Here is a 23,444-nt window from a genome sequence, read left to right as displayed (position 1 = left end):
TCCCGGTGGGCCGGTCTGTTTTTTTTTGCCACAAGGGCCGGTGTTGTCATGCCACCAGGATGACGCGTATTTGCAGGTGAGAGATGTCCCCGCTGCTTTATGCACAAGTTGATTGTGTCCCGAGTCCCGACCACTTATTGGAAGAATTCTTGCATTAGGGTTCATTGACATCTTAAACGCATGGGAAACGCAGGACGTGCCGCTGTCTTCTGGTTTTCAAAGCGCTTACTTAAACACAAGTTTTGTTTCAGACGCGTCTATATTGAGTGCGCTTGCCGGCCACGCGTCTATTAAAATAAACTTGAGCACGTCTTTGAGTGCGCTTGCCGGCCACGCGTCTATTATATTTAAAATAAACTTGAGCGCGTCTTTTGAGTGCGCTTGCCGGCCGCGCGTCTATTATATTTAAAATAAACTTGAGCGCGTCTTTTGAGTGCGCTTGCCGGCCGCGCGTCTATTATATTTAAAATAAACTTGAGCGCGTCTTTTGAGTGCGCTTGCCGGCCGCGCGTCTATTATATTTAAAATAAACTTGAGCGCGTCTTTTGAGTGCGCTTGCCGGCCGCGCGTCTATATTTTAAATAAACTTGAGCGCGTCTTTTGAGTGCGCTTGCCGGCCGCGCGTCTATTATATTTAATATAAACTTGAGCTCGTCTTTTGAGTGCGCTTGCCGGCCGCGCGTCTATTTTAAATAAACTTGAGCGCGTCTTTTGAGTGCGCTTGCCGGCCGCGCGTCTATTATATTTTAAATAAACTTGAGCGCGTCTTAATACAAACGGGCTGGCCTCTAAAAGGAAAAGAATTTACAAAACTTATTTTTTTATCCAAGTCATAGATGAATTCTCTATGAATAGTCATTATTCATTGTTTATTGCAAGAGGAACAAACATTTATTTGATGCAAAACTCATTAGTTTATTTGAAAAAAGTAGTTTCAAAAGTATATCCATGATGTTTTCTTTTTTTTAGCCTACGTTATTTAGCAATAGACATGATCTAAGTACTAAAATACTTTTTTCCATTTATTTCCAATGCATACTTGATACATCTTTCTTGTGTATTGTATATCAGGGGTTTCCAAATGTTATCAACCCAACAGTTATCAACAATTAATCTCAAGACTCACCATTTTTTGAAATAGAAATATAGAGGAAAACACAAACACGTTTGTTTCCTTTAGTTTTTGAATAAGTTTACTTTAGACATATTATGGTCTTATGATAGGGCTGCATGATTATGGCAAAAATTATAATTGTTTAATGCATTTACTCGGAATATGAAATTATATAATTAAAAAATACAGTGAATTGCAAGGCTGCAGAGAACAGTGCACTACTGCAGACTTATACTACTGAGGGTTTAAAGATATTGTTTTAATAGTCAGTCGTGAACTAAAGTGGGCCGGTCTAAGGCATGAAACTCCAGGGCTGAAAATGAGTCCCACTCCGGCCCTGATATTAACTAATTCACCGCCAGCCTTTTTGAGAAAAGTTGCCCACCTGCATTTTTGTGATTAACAAAATTTTCACAAAATTCCTTGCAGGAAAAATTATTTTCTATAAATATATAAACATACAAATTATATCAAATTAAAGAACACACCCTCTGCTTTCAAACAAACAAACAAACAAAACAAAATGGGGAAAAAACGTTTCATTATATATTTACTTTTTCTACTTAATTTAACCACTGAAATATGGATATTTCTCTTAAATACATTTTGAGCAAAAAGCTTAAAAAAATTGTGTTTTTGTAAAGGAATTTATGTTAGAGATCAGACTCAGAATGACTATTAAACATAAAGGCAGTTAAAATAAATCAAATCTTTTTAACTTCCGTTTTTCATAAATTCACTTTGAAATTCGTCCAGAAAGGCATATTTATTAGTTAAATATGAACTCATAAATGACGAGATAACTCGTCAATGGCGGTGAATGAGTTAAAATCACTAAGTAAGATGACTTTAGAGGAGGGAGTACAAGTTAAGGTTAGTAATTTGCTGAGTTCAGAAAAAAGTCATTATGCTGCTTAGGTGGCCTATAGATTAGGATGATTATGAGGGGACATTTTGAGCCCACCTTTACAACCATATATTCCAAAGACTTTGTGCTGTGGAAATCTAACTGGGAGAGTGATAGCGTTTTTATAGACGACCGCAACGCCACCACCTCGGCCAGATAAACGCGGTTTAGACAGGTACTGATATCCGCCTGGTGTGAGCAGAATTAGATGTAGAAAGTCATTGTGTTTGCCAAGTCTCGGTAAGAAATAACATATCCAGATTGTAATCAGTAATTATTTCATTCAAATAGGGGCCCTTGTCCATGATGGAGGGACAGTTAAGTAATGCAAATTTGTTTTGCGCCTCTATGTCCGGCTGAGCTAGGGTCAGATTATTTATGTACGTAGGAGATTGCTGTAGATGAGAGTCAGTTTGTAGGCATTGTGATTTGATCACAGCTCTATTTATTGACCAAATACATGGAATCGATGTTGGCATTGGCTGGTAGACATCAAAAAGCCTGCGAACTGATCGGTGCACGTAACGGGGTCGATAGAGGATCTCAAGCGACCGACAACGCTCGTAAGTCGCAGGGTCGAGCTGTAGGTGTGTGTTAAGTGCTTTAAGATCATACGCCAGGTAAATGGCTCCCATGTTGGAGAGTAATTCAAAGGTAACCAGACCCAGAGAAAAGGCCAATAGTGGCACTTTTAGCGTATTGACATTAGTCGCGAGAAAACCAGCTATCAGCAGGACCACGTTAGCCAGAACCGCTGCCATCACAACATCTATAAAAGTTTACGGAGAGGAAAGCTACCCAACCAGACAGTAAGCTAGGAAATGCAGTCCTCACAGTCAGTTAGATTAGATAGAGGACAGAGGGGTGAGAGGGCTCGCAGCGGCCAACAGCTGAGAGATCCACAGCAGCGACTGAATGGAGACCGGGACGAGTAATAAATCAAATCCAGTATAGCGTAAAAATTAAATCCAGTTTAGCGTAGTCCAAGATGCAAAACAGACAGAGAATAAGTCCAGAAATCCGAAAAGAACTTTGCAGGCCAAATAAGAATAATGGAACAGTTAACAAACAACCAAAACAGGTCCAGCATGGAGCGGCAGCCAAACGCGTACAGCGTTCCCACAACCGGAAGTGACGATGACTAACCCTTATAAGCCTCAGCATGACTTAACTTGGGTCTTAAATCAATAAACCTCGTGCTGGGACCATACAGCATAGAGGCGCGTCCCCTGGGTGGTGGATAGGGGATCCCTCGTATGGGGGGTACACCGAATAATACGAAATAAGGTGTCGTGAACCAACATGGTCTAAGGGAAGGAAAACCCCAACAGAAAACCACTGGTCCTCCTAGTAAGGGGGTTGGGCAGCAGGCTAACAACCTTCTCCCGTCAAAAAAGATTGTTACAGATACCATGGACATTACAGATAGAAGTAAACAGAGTGAAGCTGAGGTGGCCAGCGATGGCAGTATGACGGCGTGGGGTCAAACCTTTCGGAAAGCTCAACGACCGATAACATCTATAGTAACACCCAAAAATGAACTCTCCATCGGGCACTGGAATGCATGGATTAAAGTTCTCCGTCGTAGCGACGGATTTCCGTCGATTGCAGCGAGTCTACGACGGATTTCCGTCAGTTGCAAAATTATTAAAATATCTTTTCATAAAGATGCCGTGTATTCACCTTGTTAAGTGGAATGTGATCAAAGCCTGGAGTGGAGCCAAATCACGTTCCTCTCTCCACTGTAAGCGTTCTAATCACTACACACCAGATCCACTCCGGGTTTTCGGGCTGTATCTCACGTTAAACTGAGGTAACTTTATTTCTGCTAGCATGGACATACTTGTAATGCAGAAAGGACCCGATGTTTTGGACATCGATAAAGATGTATAAGACCAATGGAGATCAACTTGGCTTAGCGAAATGAGGAAGATTGGCAAGCTTTCAGTTCGTGGGCTAAGAAATTCAAACAGAGGTAATTTACGTGTCTTTGCACAGTAAGCCTAGGGTCCTGTATTTTTGGGGTAATTGATTTGTCTCGTACGTGATCGTTTTTTACTGCTACGCTGATCTAACCACTTGCTGATACAACGAGTTTGTTAAACTCATGGGTAAACTTCACGTGGCGCAAAGATGACATCAAAATCCCGTGAGAGCGAACCGAGAACTCATTAGACGAAACTGCTTCCGAAATGCTCTCGCAGTACTTTGATGTCATCCACCGGTCAGTTCTTGCAGTTGCATGTGCGCGTGGTCAGGAAATCTTGACGTTTGTACATGTATCCGCATTTAAAAGCAATTGATTTTAAATTGAAACAACAACAGTCTTAAATGTGCGCGCTGTTTCTGTATGAGGGGAATAAGCAAGTCGCGCATTCGCTTCTCTTTGAGCTTGTGAGTATTTTTGCCGCTTTATTGGCCTTAAATACACATAAGGTTATGCGTCAAAAATCCCCTCTTTGCAAGTATCCTCAAACACGACCATTTAGGATTTAGGAGAAAGTAAACAGCAGAAAAAAGGGTAAGTTACCTTTTTTGCTTATATCTGTCACTAATGTTAATCAAACAATTCATCTTTCACTGACTAAATCAATTTATACCTTTACTAAGATATATGCATTATTGTTTATTATCCTTATTTCATCACTGACTGTTTATCCTTAGAGAGCTTGAATTTTGTTCTTGTGTAATATACGCACGTTGCGCACAATGCGTTGTTTTAAGTGCATAACATTGCGAAAATAGCACCTCAGCCCTGCCTCTATTGTAAAATAATAATTTGTTGATAAAGGGTACAGTCATTTAATGTAACTGTCACTATGATTACAGGCGTTCTGTGTGAATTGTACACGAGTTTTATTCGAGTTGCTCGTTCAGGGTTTATATTCATACATACTGTATTAGAGCTGTGACTGTAAGCTGTTGTGTGAGCAGAACAGACCCTGGATTATTCGTTTATGTGTACTGAATAATACAGGGTTCCCGCGGGGTCTTAAAAAGTCTTAAAAAGTCTAAAATTCAGAATGTTAAATTTAAGGCCTTAAAAAGTCTTAAAAACACCCAGATTTTTATCCCAGGTCTTAAATTTACAGGGCTTAAAGTTTTCCGGCACCGTGCCGGATCTCCGGCGTGCGGCGTTGGGGACGAATGTAAAAAAAATCAGTTTAAGTACATTCGTTCGCCTACAAATAGTATAAGAGCCACACATATTTCACTCTAACAAACTAGCCAATCAGAAGTAGGATGGGGCGGGTCTTTGAAGTGTGGTTGAGAGCCAGCTGCAGATGCCGAGCGGAGACCGAAGACATTTGCTTGCTGCTTTGACCATAGGTATGGCTTTGATTATGTAAATATAAGGAGTGTATAAAAGCGTTACAGGAATTCTCGTCGAGTTGAAATGCTGTCTCGCGACTTCAGTATAAAGTTGCGTTTGTGTCAAAATGTTTGCTTGTATTATATTATTCTGTAACGCGTTAACGCACGCATCCACGCAAACAATCACCCTGAATACACGCATACATTCGCGCCTCTTGATGGTTCGTTATTCTGGTGCGTGCATGCGTTGGTTAGTGCATGTGATTACAGAATAATATGATGACAAGAAGCACGCGGAGCTTTTGATGCAAAAGACAAGTGCACTTGACTGGCTTTCCAGAAACCTAGGAATGTTTAAGTCGCAACATCATTTGAATTAAGTAACTTTAATGTTACATTATCCACTTCAAATGAAGGGTGCAAAGATTGTGTAATAAATATTAGATCAATAATAAATATTAGGGGCGTGACGAGATCGCGAAATTTATGTCACAAGATTTTTCGTGGAGGTGAAATGCTGGCCGTTTCTCAAATTAATTAGACTGCATATACGTCATAAAGACTGTCTTATTAGGGAATATAATATATAAGAATTATAAAGTTTACTAAATGTATTTAGTTGATCACGTTGTTGTAATATGCTTATGACTTGCGAATGCAATGCTCAGTTAACCAGTTAACATAAATAAACCTTGATGACGTATGCATGCATATGCGACGTCCGGAGAATGCAGCTTTGTGTTTGAACATTTCACAGTGCCTATATTATATATGTCTTTTACTGCATGTGCTTTTTTTGTTTGGGTTTCCAATAATGTTCGTTTGGGAAATCAAATCGTATAAAGTCTGAGACGCGTTATGTTGGTCTGTTGATCATACATGTTGTCTCAGTCAGGAGATTAAACCCTTATCTGAGTTTATATGATTTAATGTCTGCATGCTGTTGCTCAATAATAACAGTGGGTGTATCATTTCTAGTGTAAAGAATTTGACAAATATTAAAGATTCAAATGAATTTAAACGTTGGCTAAAAATTAGCATTTCTCCGTCTAAAGTGAAAGTGTAAATAACATCCGCGAGACGAGTCCTCTAGCGCCCCCTGCAGGCATTTGTTATAATACATAATGCTGGTTTATTACACAGGCTACATAAATGTAATGGTTTGTTATTGTAATGTTGTTTAATGTAACTTGGTTTTGATACTTTATTTACAAGTATTATTGGATCATAATTATTATGTAATTTTAAAGGTTATTGCTCACTTGAGTTTATTTTTATTACGAAAAATATCAAATTACTTCACTATCAATTAGCAAAATAATTGTCTGGGACAGTCCTAGATTAGTTAAATCATTTAAAAATAATGTGATTTCAGTTTCCCATTTATTTAATCACTGAGGATTTCTTAAAAAAGTGTAAAAATCTCGTCTCCTTCTCATAAACCCAATCTCGTGTCTCGTCACACCCCTAATAAATATTTATTAAATGCTCACTCTAATTATATAAACATTAAACATGTTTTGACCAACAATGAATCTCATTTTACATGTTGTGTATGTGTCTTGTGTGCCCTATTATTACCATACATATATGCAACCAAAGATTTTACTAATAGAGCACAAAATTGTTAATAAGAACATAAAATCCCTCATAGATTTAGCAACTTATTTTTACTCTCATAATGCACCGCATTGATGTATTTACCTTTAAATGCACAAAGTGACTGATTTTGCTCAGTCTGATGGTTTACTTTGGGGCATATAGTAAATGATGACAAAAAAGTTAAACAATTTTTGTGTTTGCACCATATTTTAGTGAAATATATTTTGAGTAACCTTTCTTTTGTATTGGTGTTTCAAATAGACCATCATAATCTGTATTTTAAGCTTGTCAAGTGTTAATGGCAGATATGTTACTAGTTAGTTTCAACAATGTTTTCAACAATGTGTCCGCCCCCGGCAAAAGTTCAGGCTCAGGATTTTTTTTTTGCTTTAACCCCTGAATTTAATTTACCCAAGTCTTAAATTTCTTACCTCTGTTCATTCCCGAAAAGCGTTGTCCGCAGAAAATAAAATAGTAATTTAAAACGCTGAAGAATTAACTTAATCAGTGGCGGAGGCAGAAAGTGTATGAAGGTGAGTCTCTAAAAAAAAAACGTTCCGCACTTTGTCATAATCCACGCAAATCGTGCCATAAGCTATATTTCAGGTGTTGTGATCTGACTGTATACTGTGGATTTGGCGGAAAACAATCCTTAAATTTTGTTTTGTATAAGCAAAAATCTTTTTCAGAGTAATTTAATAGCCCGTGGTTACCTGAGCATTTGTTAGCTTCTGAAACATAGACAGAAGCGAACAAAAATCAACACTGCTTTATTGAAAATCAACTTAAACAGTCGGGTCGTCGAGTCACGAGCCACCAACAGCGTGTCAACTTTAGTGTTACACAGTTTTATATTTTAGACTTTAATATTGCTCTCTGCTGCAATGCACTTGAACCTAACGCGCTCCCCCTTCAGATCTCCACAAACAGCAGCGAGTGGCAGACGGAAAGCAAGAAAGTACCGTAATAAACCATATATTTCCAAAAAGTGCAATTGTCTTCTTTTAGGAACAATTCAAACTTTTTTGATAGCGCAAATGCTTCAAGAGTTACGGTTAAATGAACAGCGGTAGAATCAGAGCTGCAAACGGCATCGCCTGGTTTATTTAAGTTAACTGAGCATTACATTCGCAAGTCATAAGCATATTACAACAATTAACGATTAACTAAGAATATTAATCAATATTTTTAAGTTAATTTCAAAGTTAATATTCTGAAATAAGACAGTTTTTATGACGTATCCATCTTAGAAATGCGACCCTTCGGAGGCTACAGCCTTCGGATTGAGAAACGGTCTTAGTGGATAATGTTAGCAACACTATCAAACAGCCTTTTAATGGTAAATTTCGTTTTCTTAAGGCAGATTAATCCGTTATTGTGTAATTAGAGAGGCTATTAAACGTGATGGCTGTATATAGTGCATATTTATGCATAAAACGTATGGGTGAAGTGTTTTTGGCTCTGTGATTCTGTATTCAATTAAATGCAATAAATTAATTTATGAATAAGTTGTATTAATAAAATGCATATATTAATGCTTTTAGGGATTAATAATAATTGAAAGTGATATTTTGTTCTTTGTATATTTATAAATGAAACAGGCACAGCACACAGTCAGTTGTACATTATAAACATGCATAAACATTATTGGGTGGTTTCCCGGACAGGGATTAGTTTAAACCAGGACTAGGCCTTAGTTTAATTATGACATATAACTAGTTTAAATAAACATGCCTTACTAAAACCATTACTTGTGTGCATTTTGATGTATTTTAAGATATGTCAGTGCAAATTGTTTTCAAGTTTGGAAAGCTCTTAAAACTAGTCTAATCCCTGTCTGGGAAACCTCCCCTATAAGCTTACGTACTACACAGTGTGATGCATTTTAAAGCTTTAAAGTTGTATGAGGCAGTGTAAAACTGGGCACAAACCAGCGGCTGACCATACTAACTAATCTTATATTAGTGGACTTTATTTGTCAAAAAACATTTGTTAATAGAATTTTATAAAAATACTACTTACACATATTAGTGTGATATAAATATTGTAAATCAATGCATTTCTTGACTATTCAGTAAGAAAAATTACAGCTCTTTGCCTCTAACTCAATGTGTTTTAATGGGTCACTATGAGCTTCCAGGAACTAACTGAAGTCTCTATGAATCACGTGACGCCCAAGCTTTTTGGGCTTCCATTGTCAGAAGTGTCTTCCTAAAGTGCTGTGGGTAGAATTTGTCGCCGCCAACACTCGCTGTCTAATAGGGTTAAGCATAATGAATTTCCATGTATACATTTCATGTATCTGTTTTAAAACTGTGTTCATTTTATATGTTTCTATAACTGAATCAATAAAAATAGAACGTTTTGAGAATTTTTGAGATCATTCAAATGCTTCTAGTAATGTGTCGTGTTGGTCTTAAATTTTACTCATAATGGCCTTAAAAGGTCTTAAAAAGGTCTTAAATTTAACTTGCTGAAACCTGCAAGAACCCTGATAATATGATATAAACATTTCTGTACCACTTTAAAAAAAGTTGTATTTGTTCACATTATTAAATGCATTATATAACATGAACAAACTATGAAAAATATAGAGTATATAAGCATTTATTAATTCATGTTTATGTCATTAAAGTAATTGATGTTAGTTCATGGTGCATAAAACTAATGTTAACAGTTCCAACCTTGATTTAAAAAAATGTATAAGTAAATGCCAAAATTAATAAGATTTACAATTAATAAATAATTAAGATTCATTAAAGGTTGTGATATTCATATTTATTTTTATATAGTGAGTTATTTAGCGGTTTCACCTTAATCTGAAATGCCCTGCAAACTACATCTTACAGAATAAATTTTTTTAGTTTGTCACAAGTAGATTAACATGACGGGATAACGTTTTTAACTGTTAGTGCAGGAGTCACAAGTGTTTTGTTTTAGACAGATATTAAAGGTAATGGTTCAATTAAAGAGTAACTAAACCCTAATCCAACTTTTTTTAGTTACTGATCTGTAAGAATGATGGTTTATTAGTGCTGTTCATTGATTTTAGTAATTTTTTTGACATTTGGATATAAAGTGTTTCAATACTACAATATATGGTGTAAAAACGTCTGAGTGCTGCCCTCTTCAGGTTGAACGGTGGCTACTGCAGTTGAATTTTCCTATTGGATGTTGGGTCCAAAAAATGACTCGTGACGTAAGCAGGTTCAAGCTTACCACGCCCTTGTTACGATCTCACCACATGCTTGGTACGAGCTTAGTTCGTCCCCTCTATCTGTTAGGATCTGCCCACTTTTCTAGCATTTTTCAAATATTGCCAGTGGGTGGAGTCAGGCTCTGACCAGGGGTTTAGTTACGTTTTAAAGGACTGTGTTAAAAGTAAAGCTGTAAATTAACAAACTATTAATAAACCTATCATATGTTGTAATTAAGTGTTAACACTGTTTATTCACAAAAAACATACTCGCACCGTTGCTGCATTTCATAGTGACAGTTGGCAACCCTATAAATGCCACAGTAGACTTCAATATGGCATTAATGGCAAAAAAAATCTCCCCTTAGAATGCTATTGGTGTCGCCTATTTACAAGGAATATGACGTAGCCTGAAAAAAATTTCAGTCAGAAGAATTTTTTTCACTTTAATCCATGGGAATGTTAGGAGTATGTACAGAGCGGGGACAGCCGCACAGATCACCAGAGAGATGGATCAGTACAAGCTGGACCTGCTTGGGATCAGTGAATGCAGATGGACAGGAGCAGGCAGACAGAAGATGGCAACAGGACAAACGGTGCTGTATGCAGGAGATGAGGAACTGCACAAAGGTGGAGTTGCCATACTACTCAGTAAACAAGCAGGGAAGGCACTGATGGAGTGGACACCGGTCAGCAGTAGGATAATTACAGCAAGGTTCTATTCTCGTTTTAGAAGATTGACAGTAATCCAGGTGTATGCTCCACACAATGAGCGAACCGATGAGGAGAAAGAACTGTTCTACGAGATGCTGCAGCAGACTGTAGATCAATGCAACAGGCAAGACATAATCATCGTGATGGGAGACTTAAATGCCAAGGTGGGACAGGACAACAACGGATATGAAAGGATAATGGGCACACAAGGGCTTGGAGATAGGAATGACAATGGTGAGAGGTTGTGTGAATTCTGCGAGATTAATGGTCTCATCATAACTGGCACATTATTCGCACACAAGAACATCCACAAAGCAACATGGGTATCAGCAAATGGAACAGTGAAGAACCAGATTGACCACCTAATGATCAGCGGGCAGTGGAGATCCTCCGTCTTGGACACCAGAGTGCAAAGAGGTGCTGACGTGAACAGTATCCATTATTTGGTGAAAACGAGAATCAGGCTCCGACTTAGCGCCAACAGGAACCTGAAGAAAGTTAAACCAAGACTGGATGATGAAAGACTGAAGGATGAGGAAACCAGGAAGAAATACACTGATGCAGTCAGAAGCAAGCTAACCATGCTTAAAGATGCAAGTGGTGACAGTGAGGACATTAATACCATATGGGAACAGCAGAGGAAAGCTTATGTTGATGCTGCAGAAGAAGTCTTAGGATACAGAAAAGGAAAGAGTAAACCATGAATTAGTAAGGCAACATGGCAGCTAATTGATGAGAGAAAGGAGATAAAAGGAAAAATCCACAGTACAAATTCTGAAAGAATCAAGGACAAGCTGAAAGAAATATACAAGCAAAAGGACAAAAAAGTCAAAACAAACGTCAGGGAGGACAAAAGAAGATGGATGACAGAGAAGGCGCAGAGGGCACAGAGCGCAGCGGAGAATGGCAGGCAAAAAGAGATGTATGAAATAGTAAAACAACTAACAGGACAGTATCCTAAGAAGACAGCTGCAGTTAAGAGTAAAGATGGGTTACTGCTGAAAAGGAAAGAAGAAAGATTGAACAGGTGGAAAGAGCACTTCCAGGAAGTGTTAAATAGGGAAGAGCCTCTAGAACCACCACAAGATGAAGAGGATGAGAGGGAAGAAACAACTCCGATTCAGGTTGAAGCACACCTACCAAACAGGAAATCAAGAAGGCAATCCAGTCTATGCGAACTGGCAAAGCCCCAGGGATAGACCAAGTTACAGCAGAGATGATCAGGGCAGACCTGAATGGCTCTTGTGAAAATTTAAAAGAAATTTTTGACCGTATCTGGCAGGAGGAAAGAGTACCGGACCAATGGAAAAAGGGAGTGATATGCAAGATCCCAAAGAAAGGAAACCTACAAGACTGCGGGAATTGGAGAGGAATTGACCCTTTTACCTATAGCCAGCAAAGTATTTGGGAAGATTTTGATCAGAAGAATTCAGGATGGAGTTGAGGGATGCCTCCGGAAAGAGCAAGCTGGATTTCGGGCAGGAAGGAGCACCGTTGATCAGATCTTCATCCTGAGAAACATTCTGGAACAGGCAAACGAGTGGAATGCCACAATGTATGTTCACTTTGTGGATTTTGAAAAGGCATTTGATTCCATCGACAGAAGAAGCCTGTGGGTGATTATGAAGAAATATGGCATACCAAGTAAACTGATCTCTATCGTCAAGGCACTATATGAAGACTTTCAGTGCACAGTGATAGACGACGGGGAAACAACTAAATGGTTCCCAGTGATCACCGGAGTCAAGCAAGGCTGCTGCATGTCAGGATTTCTGTTCATTATGATTATCGACTGGGTCATGAGGCAGACAGTGGGGAACAAGAGGACAGGCATAAGATGGAACTTCACAACAGTACTTGAGGATCTAGACTTTGCTGATGACATAGCCCTACTGTCATCGACTTTCGACCAGCTGCAGACGAAGAAAACAGGACTGATAGAAAATGCAGGAAGGGTAGGACTCAAACTGAATGCCCAGAAGTGCAAGGTGATGAAGGTAAACAAAAAAGAGAAAGGTTCACTGCGAGTAGGGCAAAACACGGAGGTGGAACGCTTCACATACCTTGGTGCACAAGTTACCCATGACGGAGGTGGCACAGTTGACATCCAAAGGAGAATAGCTCTGGCTAGTGCAGTTTTTAACAAGCTGGCCAAAGTATTTTATGCCAGAGACATCGGCAGGAAGACCAAGGTGACACTGTTTAATACGTTGGTACTACCTACACTACTGTATAGGTGTGAAACTTGGAAGCTGACCAAAGGGGATGAGAAAAAACTGGATACTCTGCCGAACAAATGCCTCAAGAGAATCCTCAGGATTCACTGGCAGCAACATGTCACCAACGAGAGGGTACGGGAACTGGCAGAGATTGGGAGAGTCCGAGATGAAGTGAGGAGGAGAAGATGGACCTGGATTGGTCATGTGCTGAGGAAACATCCAACTAGTGACTGTGCTGTTGCCTTGGGTTAAAGGCCAGAAGGGAGGAGAAGAAGAGGGCGGCCAAAAACAACATGGTGTAGAACTGTTGAAAAGGAGAGAGATAGAGAGGGGTGGACTTCATGGGAGAGAGCAAGACAAGCAGCAAAGAATAGGAAACAATGGAAAGAAAATGTCCAGGCCTTATGCACCTTCTGGTGTGGAGAGGATTAAGGTTAAGGTAAGGTTAAATCAATAAAGCTGGTTTCCAGCTCACTCCACTTGCCATAATGGCCAGCCGGTACAGTCGAGATTGATCTGGTTGACAACTTCCTCCCTTATCTCATCCTGTATCTCTACAAGTTCCTCAGTTGTGTCACGATGGTCACACAGACGAGACGAAAAACGGATCCAAACGCAGTTAGTGAATTTAATTAAATGGGTAAGTAAACAAACAAAATAGTGATGTTAGGTTCTTGAACGAATCGTTCTTTTGAGCCGGTTCTCAGGAAGTAACCGGTCGAGCCGGTTCGCAAATCGAACTGAATCGAACTTTAGTTTTGGGCATAGGTTCCGGGTTGATGACGCAGGACGCACGGCCGAAATAGCACGTCGGACTCATAAAGAACCGAACGAAGTTTGTCGATGATTGCCGAGGCGAGGATTGCCGACGATTCTGACGGATGAGTTGCTGACACTGCGTGTGAATCACCGAGGATTTGAACGAGCCTGATGCGCGAAGTTTTTTGTTTTATTAGGTTCTTGATATGCTTGCTTTATTAGAAAACTTTAGTTATGATACGATTTATTTTGCATGCAAATCATATTGTAGTTGTTTAAGGAAGACCAATGAGTTTAACACACAAGTTTATTTATTATTTATACTTACACATATCCGTAATTGTGCATCAGTGTCTTTTAGGAATCTTATTCAAGTTGTAGGTTTGTCAAAAAAAAATTACGATTTATTAATTATTTATGATCCGCGACTTAAACTGTGACCACAAACATTACTAACTTGTGAATGCAAGGCAATAAATCAGCTATGCCTTCACAAAAACAACTTTTTATCTAAATGTTTTAATGTGTTGACACAAACGACTTTATTCGAATGTTTCATTGATACAATAAATGCGTATAGTAATGTCATTTCTTGATGACGTCAGGAACCGGTGAATCGGCTTTTTGAACCGATTCAATGAGCCGAACTGTCCGAAAAGAGCCGGTTCGCGAAAATGAATCGGACTTTGCATCACTAAAACAAAACATGAAAACACTCTGGGCACAAGACATGGTAACAAAAACACAATGAACCATAACAAGGGGTAAAACAGGAAGTGACTATATGTAAACAATGACCAATCAAAGTGCAGAGAGAAAACAAGGCACGTGAGGAAATTAATGAACTAATTGATGAAACCATGGTACAGATGAGGGGGTGGAAACATGATCAAACACAGGGAAACAACGAGACTAATGAAACAAGATAAACAAAGACAAAACCAACAGTGGAAAGACAAGTAATGAAATAACAATACATTAACCGATAAACAAGACATAATAAACAAGACATAATCCAATCCAGAAAAATATAAATAACTAAACTATGAAACAAAAACAAGGCAAACATAAAATAATTGAAAAACAACATAACACACAGACAAACCCTGACAAGTTGGTTCCTCCTGTGGCTGACGAACATTTTGGACTACAGGTTTGACTGGCACTGGATGTGGTAAAAGCATCAAATTGGAAAGGATGTGCAGCTGCTGCATGGATGTCTGAGTGACTGGCAGTTGTTTTGAGAATTCTGCTAGCACACCAAATGAAATGAATTCATGATTATGAATCATGGCCACGCTGCTGATGAAAGCCAAAGCATCCACCAACTTTTCCCGAGGCATCCCTTTGGGCAACCGAGCAAGACACTTCTCCAACCAGGGCATACCTCGCTCCCTGTACTTGTCAAGATTTTTTTTTTTAAGTAGGACAGCCCCATCATCTCAATTTTGGAACACACATCACCTTTTAGTGATGCAGCTCTTGCTGCAAGAGAAGCAGTGGGGCAAGGAGAAGTTCTGTGGGGCTGTGAAGCTCAATAAAAAATCCCTCTTGTTCCACTTCACCTTTGGATTCCGTTGTTCATCCCAATACACAATTTTAAGGAAAAACTTAGAGGAGAAAGCAAGTTGAAGACATAGCTCAACATCCCTTCCAGCGGAAACCACCAGCTCAACAGCCCTTTTAAAAGTGTGGGGATAACCGAAACCCTTACGCTCCAATAGGTCTTTACAGAACTCCGATATGCTCCGGCAGTACACGAATTTCCCCAAAGAGGATCTGGTCCCCTCCAAGTGTCCACTGGAAGAAACTCATTATGCTCATATAGATCTCCAAGAAGTACCTTTATCAGAGCCGCCCCGATTACATCTGACCCTGCCTGCAGGCAATCGGTTAAAGGAAAGAGACTGAACACCCTGGCCTTCTGGACCGCATCCCTAAACCAAATCTCCAGAGGAGGAGACGACTCACCCACACTGGCAATTCCGATAGGAGCTTACCAAAGAAACCCCGCCCAACGGGTCATACTGTTTGCGCTAGTAGAGCTGACGCCCATGGCTGCAGAAAACGTCGTAGCACTACACACAGGTCTACCACAGAACAGCTCCTCAACAGCAAGCTCACACTAAATGCAGCACAGCTATTGTAATCCACCCATGCCTTCCTTTTCCTTTTTGTAGAAGACAAATTAAAAAAGTAAATCTACAAATGTGCAAATAAAGTAAATGAATAAACATAAACCAACAAAGACAATTTAAAGCAAACAATAGTGCAATTTAAAACAAAGTAAGTGTTGTGCAAAATTGTTGCTGGATGTAAGAGAAAAACAAAATACAAATAAAAATCTATGTGCAAATAAAGTAAATGAATAAACATTCACAAATTAAGAAAGCCTCACAAAACTACGTAATAAAAAAGCAAATATTCAAACCAACCAATAGTGCAATTTAAAACAAAACAAAATGTTGAATAAGTCATGTTGGTTGTAAGAGAAAAAATGCAAACAATTAGGCAAACAAAAGCTGGTTGTAAACAAAAAAGGGGCAAGGCAATAGTTTGATTAAAGTCTTTGTAAGGGTGTTCTGTTTTTCCTGCCACCCTCACGATCACCTGCCAGATAAAACCACCGCCTTATAACCTTTTCCACTTCAAGCTCTGTTGTCTGGGAGCATGAAGGGTTTCGTCTCACAGCCTCTAAAATAGGAGCATACAGACAAATGGGTAAAATACATTTACATTATTGCTTTCTGCCCCTATGTCTTATGAATTTATAGTACATGTAGGGGTGTGATTCTTCCGGATAAATCCAGAATTCCGGCTTTTCCGACCTGAAAATGCGGCTTTCGTAAATCATGCAAATTCAATTTTATTTGTGTGTGAGGGGGGTTGCAAGGCACCGTTATAAATGACCTCGTATCACGCCACAAGTAGTCATTTGTCACGATGGAACATTATTCAAAGCAGAGCTCACCAAAGAGCTTGCAGTCGGATCTCCGGCGTGTGGTGTTGGCTGCGAATTAAAAAAAAATCATGCGTTCGCCTACAAATCGCATGAGAGGAACACATCTTTTACTCTCAACCAAACTAACAAACTACCCAATCAGAAGTAGAATAGCTGGGGTCTTTGAGGTGTGGCTGAGATCCAGTTGCAGATGCTGCGTGGCCGCGGAGAAGTCATAAGTTAACGTTGTCAGCAAGGATGAAGAGTAAATATATGAAGCCTAGCCTAGGTAAAATGACCTAATTGATAAAGGACTTAAATCAGTCGCGCATGAATAGAAGGAATAGGCAGAGACAGGCAGCATTTTGGTAGCTGGTATAAGAAATTAAGAGAACCTGTGCCCGGTTGCATGAAAGTCCTTAAGCTAAGAAATCCCTTAAATATGAGGTTAAGGGTGCCCTTAATAAAAAATGGGTTGCAAGAAAAACCCTTAAGTGAACCTTAAGGCTGTCAATAAGTATTTACCCTTAAATTCTAAAGTATAACCTTAAGTTCTGCTATGCGTTGCAACAAAGCCCTTAAGTCCAATTTTCGCTTAAAAACTTAAGGGACTATAACAGGTCCCTTAACGTCACACGCGATGGCTGATTGTATGGTTATTTAAGAAAATGAAGTACCAACGCGCATTTCTAACAATCGAAATAATCCCTAGAGAAAAGTGATGCGTATTTATTAGGAGAATAGCGGTTTGATCGTCCGTCAATCTAAACTGTTTCCAGTTTGAATTACTTTGAGGTTTTATACATGCGGCACTTTACAGTCTGTTATTTGCGATGTTTCGTTGTACACAAATCCGCCGTCTGTTGAGCTGCGTGCGTTGATTTGTTTCCGCTGTGAGATTTTGTAACTACAGCAACCGCGTCTCCGCTGCCGTGTTTTGGCAGAGACTGCCGTAAAATACTTAGTATAAACACTTAGGTAAGGGTGACAGTTAAGACCTTTGTTGCAACGCTCTTAGGGCGCACTCACATTATCCAAACCAAACCAAACCATGCCCCAGCGCGATTGTCACCCCTCCCTTCTCCCCCATGGTGCACGCACTCACACTGTACTTTTTATCGATCCGAGTCCGGGCGCGCTTTCGTCATTAAGATGCGTTTCTTTTGAAAAAAGCAGGAAGTAAAGCTCTCCCTTAACACTGGAACCCACCGTAATGATAAGTCTGTGTTTTTTACCCGGAGTCGTTTGGTACGCGATTACAGACAGCCCTCTCACATGTCATCATATTGCTTAGTTGATCTGTCACGTGTGCAGCTCGGACATTCACGTAACCCCGCTGCGCGCATTAAAAGGTTTTTACGGCGGCAGATGAAGGTGAGTGGTCGCGCAACTGACGTCTTCACCTTTTGAATCGCGCTCAGGCGCGAATGCGCTCACACCACAGCCTTCCGCGCCTGAGCCCAAGTGAACCGCGCTCCGGCCCACCTCTGCAACCCGGCCGTGGCGCGATTAAACAATCCGCGCCCGGGTGCGGAAGAGAGCACTCACACTAGTCAAACGAACCAGGCTTGGGGGGTCAAACGCGCCCAAGCGCGGTTTGGTTTGGATAGTGTGAGTGCGCCCTTAAATAAATCCCTTACCTCAGGGATTTTTTCTCCCTCAGGGAAACCCTCACTTAAGGAGTTTCATGCAACCGGGCACAGGTTTTTGCTGCTTTGACAAAACTGTCCGTTTTAAATCAGGCTATGCTAGTAATGTTAATATCAGATTTCTCGTCGAGGTGAAATGCTGTCTCGCGATATCCTTAAAGTTGCGTTTGGGTCAAAACGTTTGCTTGCATTATATTATTTTGTAATCACATGCGTTAACGCACACATATGTGACCCGTCACGGAAACCAGTGACACAAGATGGCAGCACAAGTTTCGAGATAACGAGAAAGTTTTTTTTTCAACATTTTTGATTTTCGTTTTATTGCAGAATCTGTTAGTTGAGATCATGAAGAAGCCTCTCCATGTTTGAGATAGCAGTTTTTGTATATTTAAAAGCGTACATTTGCAGTTAAAATCGGTTGTTTTTCCGGTGATTCTAGCGTGCAGCGAGGGGCATCATTGTCTGTGTGTATTTACATACTGTATAAGCGGCTTGTGTTTTCGCCCCCGCGCCCAAAGGGAACAGCGTGACTACTAAATAAGGATAGTTCGCCCAAAAATGAAAATAATGTAATTAATGACTTACCCTTATGTCGTCTAAACTTGGAAGACCTCCGTTCATCTTCAGAGCACAGTTTAAGATGTTTTACTGTTAGATTTAGTCAGAGAGCTTTCTGTCCCCTCCATTGAAAAGCTATGTACGGTTTCCATGTCCAGAAAGGTAATAAACATCAAAGTAGTCCATGTGACATCAGTGGGTCAGTTAGAATGTGTTGAAGCTAGGGATGTCCCGATCAGGTTTTTTTGCCCTCGAGTCCGAGTCATTTGATTTTGAAACACAGAGTACCCCCCCCCCTTTAAGGAAATAACTTGGTGAGTGAGAGGAGACGGGGTGGAGGAGGGATTCTGAAAGATGCGAAGGATTTCGGTGATTTTAACTGTGGTTTATATATGGCTTGCTTTCGAGCTGATTGTGTGTATTGTTGATTACTGATTGTAAGCAGCTGTGCTATTGACTACTGATTGAAAACAGCTGAAGTCACTTAGGTATTTTATTTGACGTGTTCCTCCCGAACTTTGTTAATAAAACATCATTTCACGAGTTCACACTTACAAATAAGTTAAAAGAATTAAATTAGTAAACGTATTTGGCGTGCTGTCCGGGGGAGAGGGCTCTGAGCAGGGAATGAGCCTGAAACAGAGTATCCCCCCAAAAGGCCAAATATCTTATTCGGACAGCAGCCGGGAGCTGTGCCCCCCAAACGTAGAAATGATGAGGCTGATGTTTGCTGAGAAGACATCTGGAATCGGGAGTTTTGAGTCTGTTTCCTATGTAAGATTAATATATGCTGCGCTGTTGGATGGGGGAGCCCGCCACCGCCAATGAGCAGGATGATTTAACGGGGTTTTGCGACGTCCGACGGGAGTTCAATACTCGCTGCGATCGGACGTGTAAGCCCTGCTGGCGGTCGGATGGGTAATTTGATTAAATTATGTAAGGAGGCTTTTGTGGTGTCTGACGGGAGTTCAATACTCACTGCGATCAGACGGGTAAGCCCCCCGTTGATGGTGGGCAATAGTGATGTGCGGGTCGGCGTTTTTTCCAACCCGCGGGTCCCGCTTTTATGAAATATTTGGCCCACCCCAACCCGAGCCGCAACACTGTATCTATTTTTACAACCCGCACCGCCCCGTGCCCGCGACCATTAAAATAGACATATTAGGCATTTGTAATCTAAATAAAAAGAGGCTTTATTTCAGCCTAAGAGTGCTTGGAAACAGCCATTAGATTACATCGCCCTGTAAACTGGCAACAACATACACCAATGAGCCATAGAAACCAGCATGGTCTAGATCGCACATAAGCTTACTGTGTATTCTCATGCTGCTCCATGCCTCCACGGGAAAATTGGCATTATGAGTAATTGTGAAACACTTAAGTCTTTTTGAGTTGCTGTGCCTTTCTTCTCATATGTGTTTTTATAAATCTTATGCCTGCCCGCTGCAGATCAGTCGTGTAAACTTCCGACATTTACAAGCATGCAATTGCATCGCATTCTTGCTTTCATGCACGAGCTAAAGCATGCGAGAGCGAGCGAATGACGGAGAGGGAGAGGCAGCGTTGTGCTGATATACGCTTCTGATACTATTGTAATTTTCCTTCAAGTTTGTTTCACTAAATCTCCGCTATTTTAAACAGTACTCGACATGTGCTCCAGGATTTTTTTTAACTCCTCAAGAAAATAGAGTAATGGTGACATCCCTAAATCCAATGTAGAGATATATGCAGTATAGTCCACGCATTTAAAGTGTTTTTAGCATGTAGAACTTGTCGGCTTTATCATTTTAAAAGTAGATCACCACACACAAAAAAGCAGCATTTGTATTATCTATTCACAAATTCCCTACCTTAATTTCTCCTGCAGATAGTCTTTCATCTTTTAATTCTCCGTTTATTTTGTTGTTGTGGCTGGCAGCGGGAGTTACTTGGCGCTTCCGTGACGTCAAAGGTTTGGGGATATCAAGTTACGTTGCGCAAGTTACGTTGCGGAAGTTACGTTGCCACATAGGCCTACGTAATTTAACCTTATCAAAGAAAGTAATTAAATGTAAAAATATATATTCCCAAATATTTAATATAAATGCTACAGGGAATTAGACGCAACATATCAGTTTTTTAATTTTGTTTTTAATGACCCGCCCCGCATTAAAGTTACAATTTCTTTACCCGCCCCAACCCAACCCGCGGGTTACAAGACGACCCGGGCATCACTAGTGGGCAATTTAATCATTTAAATTAGGATGCTTTCTAATAGTGCCCGACGGGAGTTCAATACTCACTGCGATCGGACGGGTAAGCACCATTGATGGTGGGCAATTAATAATTTATAATCGGAGGCTTTCTAATGGAGCCCGACGGGAGTTCAATACTCACTGCGATCGGACGGGTAAGCCCCATTGGTGGAGGGCAATTAATAATTTATAATCGGAGGCTTTCTAATGGAGCCCGACGGGAGTTCAATACTCGCTGCGATCGGACGGGAAGGCCCGCACTGGAAATGGGGAATTTGTTCATTTAGGAGGCTTAGTGGTGCCCGACGGGAGTTCAATACTCGCTGCGATCGGACAGGTAGCCTCGCTGGCGATGAGATTGGCAATGATAATTTATATTAGGAGGCTTTCTAGTGGTGCCCGACGGGAGTTCAATACTCGCTGCGATCGGACAATATAACCTCGCTGGCGATGAGATGGGCAATGATAATTTATATTAGGAGGCTTTCTAGTGGTGCCCGACGGGAGTTCAATACTCGCTGCGATCGGACAAGTAGCCTCGCTGGCGATGGGGTGAGGAAATTTGATTATTTATATTAGAAGGCTTTCTGGTTTGTTTCATATTGGCAGGGCTTTGCGAAATTTGACGTGAGTTCAATAGGCTACTCGCTGCATCGGATTGTTAGCCCTCCTTTTTGTGATCGGAGTTAATTTAACTGATAAGGGTTTGGTGCGCTTTTTTAATGTGGAAGCGGTTAGATCTGATATAGCTTTTAAAAGCTTCGGATGACCAACGACCAAGAGCTTGGATCTGCTGCCGCGAGAGTCCTTTTTGGGCGGCAGTGGTTGCAGCACCTATACGGAATGAGTGACCTGAAAGGTGTTCTGCTGGGATGCCCGATTGGATTAGGACTAATTTTAAATGTTTTTGAAACCAAAAGCATGTGATTGGATGTTTTGTGTCGTTTATAAAAAGTGGGTCTGAGGGATCTTTGCTTGTTAATTTCCTGAAATGAAGGTAGGATTTGAGGGTTTGGTAAGGTTGGATAGGTGAATGGAGGTTGAAAATATAAATGAAATGGCCTTTTTTTTAATTTGTCTGTCTTACTCTGCTTGATAAAGTAGGAGATAGTCTCGTTGTCTACTAGGGATAGATCTGAAATTGTGGGATGAATCTTTGGGTCAAAATTTGAGGTAGTGGTGAGTTCCGAAGATCTGAGAAACCCGAAAAAGGCCAAAATAAACATTGCATCCAATGTGCGAGCTGTATTGATGGAATGGTAGCCTAGACGCAGGGTACGGATACATTTAGTAAGTAGGTCTAGTGTTAAAGGTTGTCTAGCATCTGGGCGAGTGGGGTGGATCTTTTGGATGCCTTTAATAAGCAGTGATGTTTGTGAATTTGTTAGAGCAGGGGAGGGAGAGCCGAAAATTAATTTATGGAAAAGTTGGATTCCGCTTAGATACCCTTTAATGCAGGGTCCGAAATTAACACCCGCCAAGCGCCAAATGGTAGATTTTCCGTTTGGCGACTAAATTCAAAAGGCTACCCGCCACACTGGTGGGTGATTTTCATACCAAAATATTAATGCAATATAATGTGTTTGCCAGTAACTAATCTGGGAATGAGGTGAGCTAGCCACAGAACGTCTCTACGCTCCAAGTCTCGCACTAGAGACGGTCTGTTTCTAGCTAGTACTGCATGTAACTTGCGGTCTGCAGCTATCTGCTGCATATTAGCTATCAAAATGCATCCCCGCCCTGCCAGTCGGGCTATCTTGACTTATAGAGAGGAAAAAATATATTTAAATGCTTATGCATTCTTTCACAGATTTGGATGGGTAATAATGGTGTATGAAATTCAGGCATTTTAAATTACGTAATTTAAATTACGTTTGAGCGTGCGCTTAAGTTTTACTTTCACTTTCGCGCGAAAAGACACAGTACAGGAAGCAATCCGTCATGATTTGTCATGGATTTGTTGGGCAAATCCTCCAACTTCGTCCTGTCAGTCATTACTATCCTCACGTCAGGAAATTAAATCTCTCGCTGCAAGCTTTAAAGTATAGATTGTACGGGCAGTGAAGAGAGTGACTTTGTGCAGAATCTCTCTTAAAGCGACAGTAGCCCCTGTTTTTCAGATCGAAAAAATGATCCAATCTGTAACTGGATGATCCAAACTGTGAGTTTTGTGACCCACTAAACCACTTTTAAATGGTGAGTATATTTGGTGTGGGGATGAGCAGGAAAAGTT

The 23,444-nt window shown here is 40.4% G+C and overlaps 1 protein-coding gene across 1 annotated transcript in view; it reads left to right on the top strand.

Annotated features, from left to right (window-relative positions):
- LOC141368955 (uncharacterized) overlaps window positions 1-23,444 on the top strand; it is a 246,497-nt gene that overhangs the window by 38,453 nt on the left and 184,600 nt on the right. The gene's annotated exons all lie outside the window — the stretch shown is intronic.

This window comes from Misgurnus anguillicaudatus, chromosome 12 (genome assembly GCF_027580225.2).
Source record: "Misgurnus anguillicaudatus chromosome 12, ASM2758022v2, whole genome shotgun sequence".
Lineage (NCBI taxonomy): Eukaryota > Metazoa > Chordata > Actinopteri > Cypriniformes > Cobitidae > Misgurnus > Misgurnus anguillicaudatus.
The sequence above is the reverse complement of the archived record's forward strand: the minus strand, read 5'-3'. Positions and strand labels throughout refer to the sequence as shown.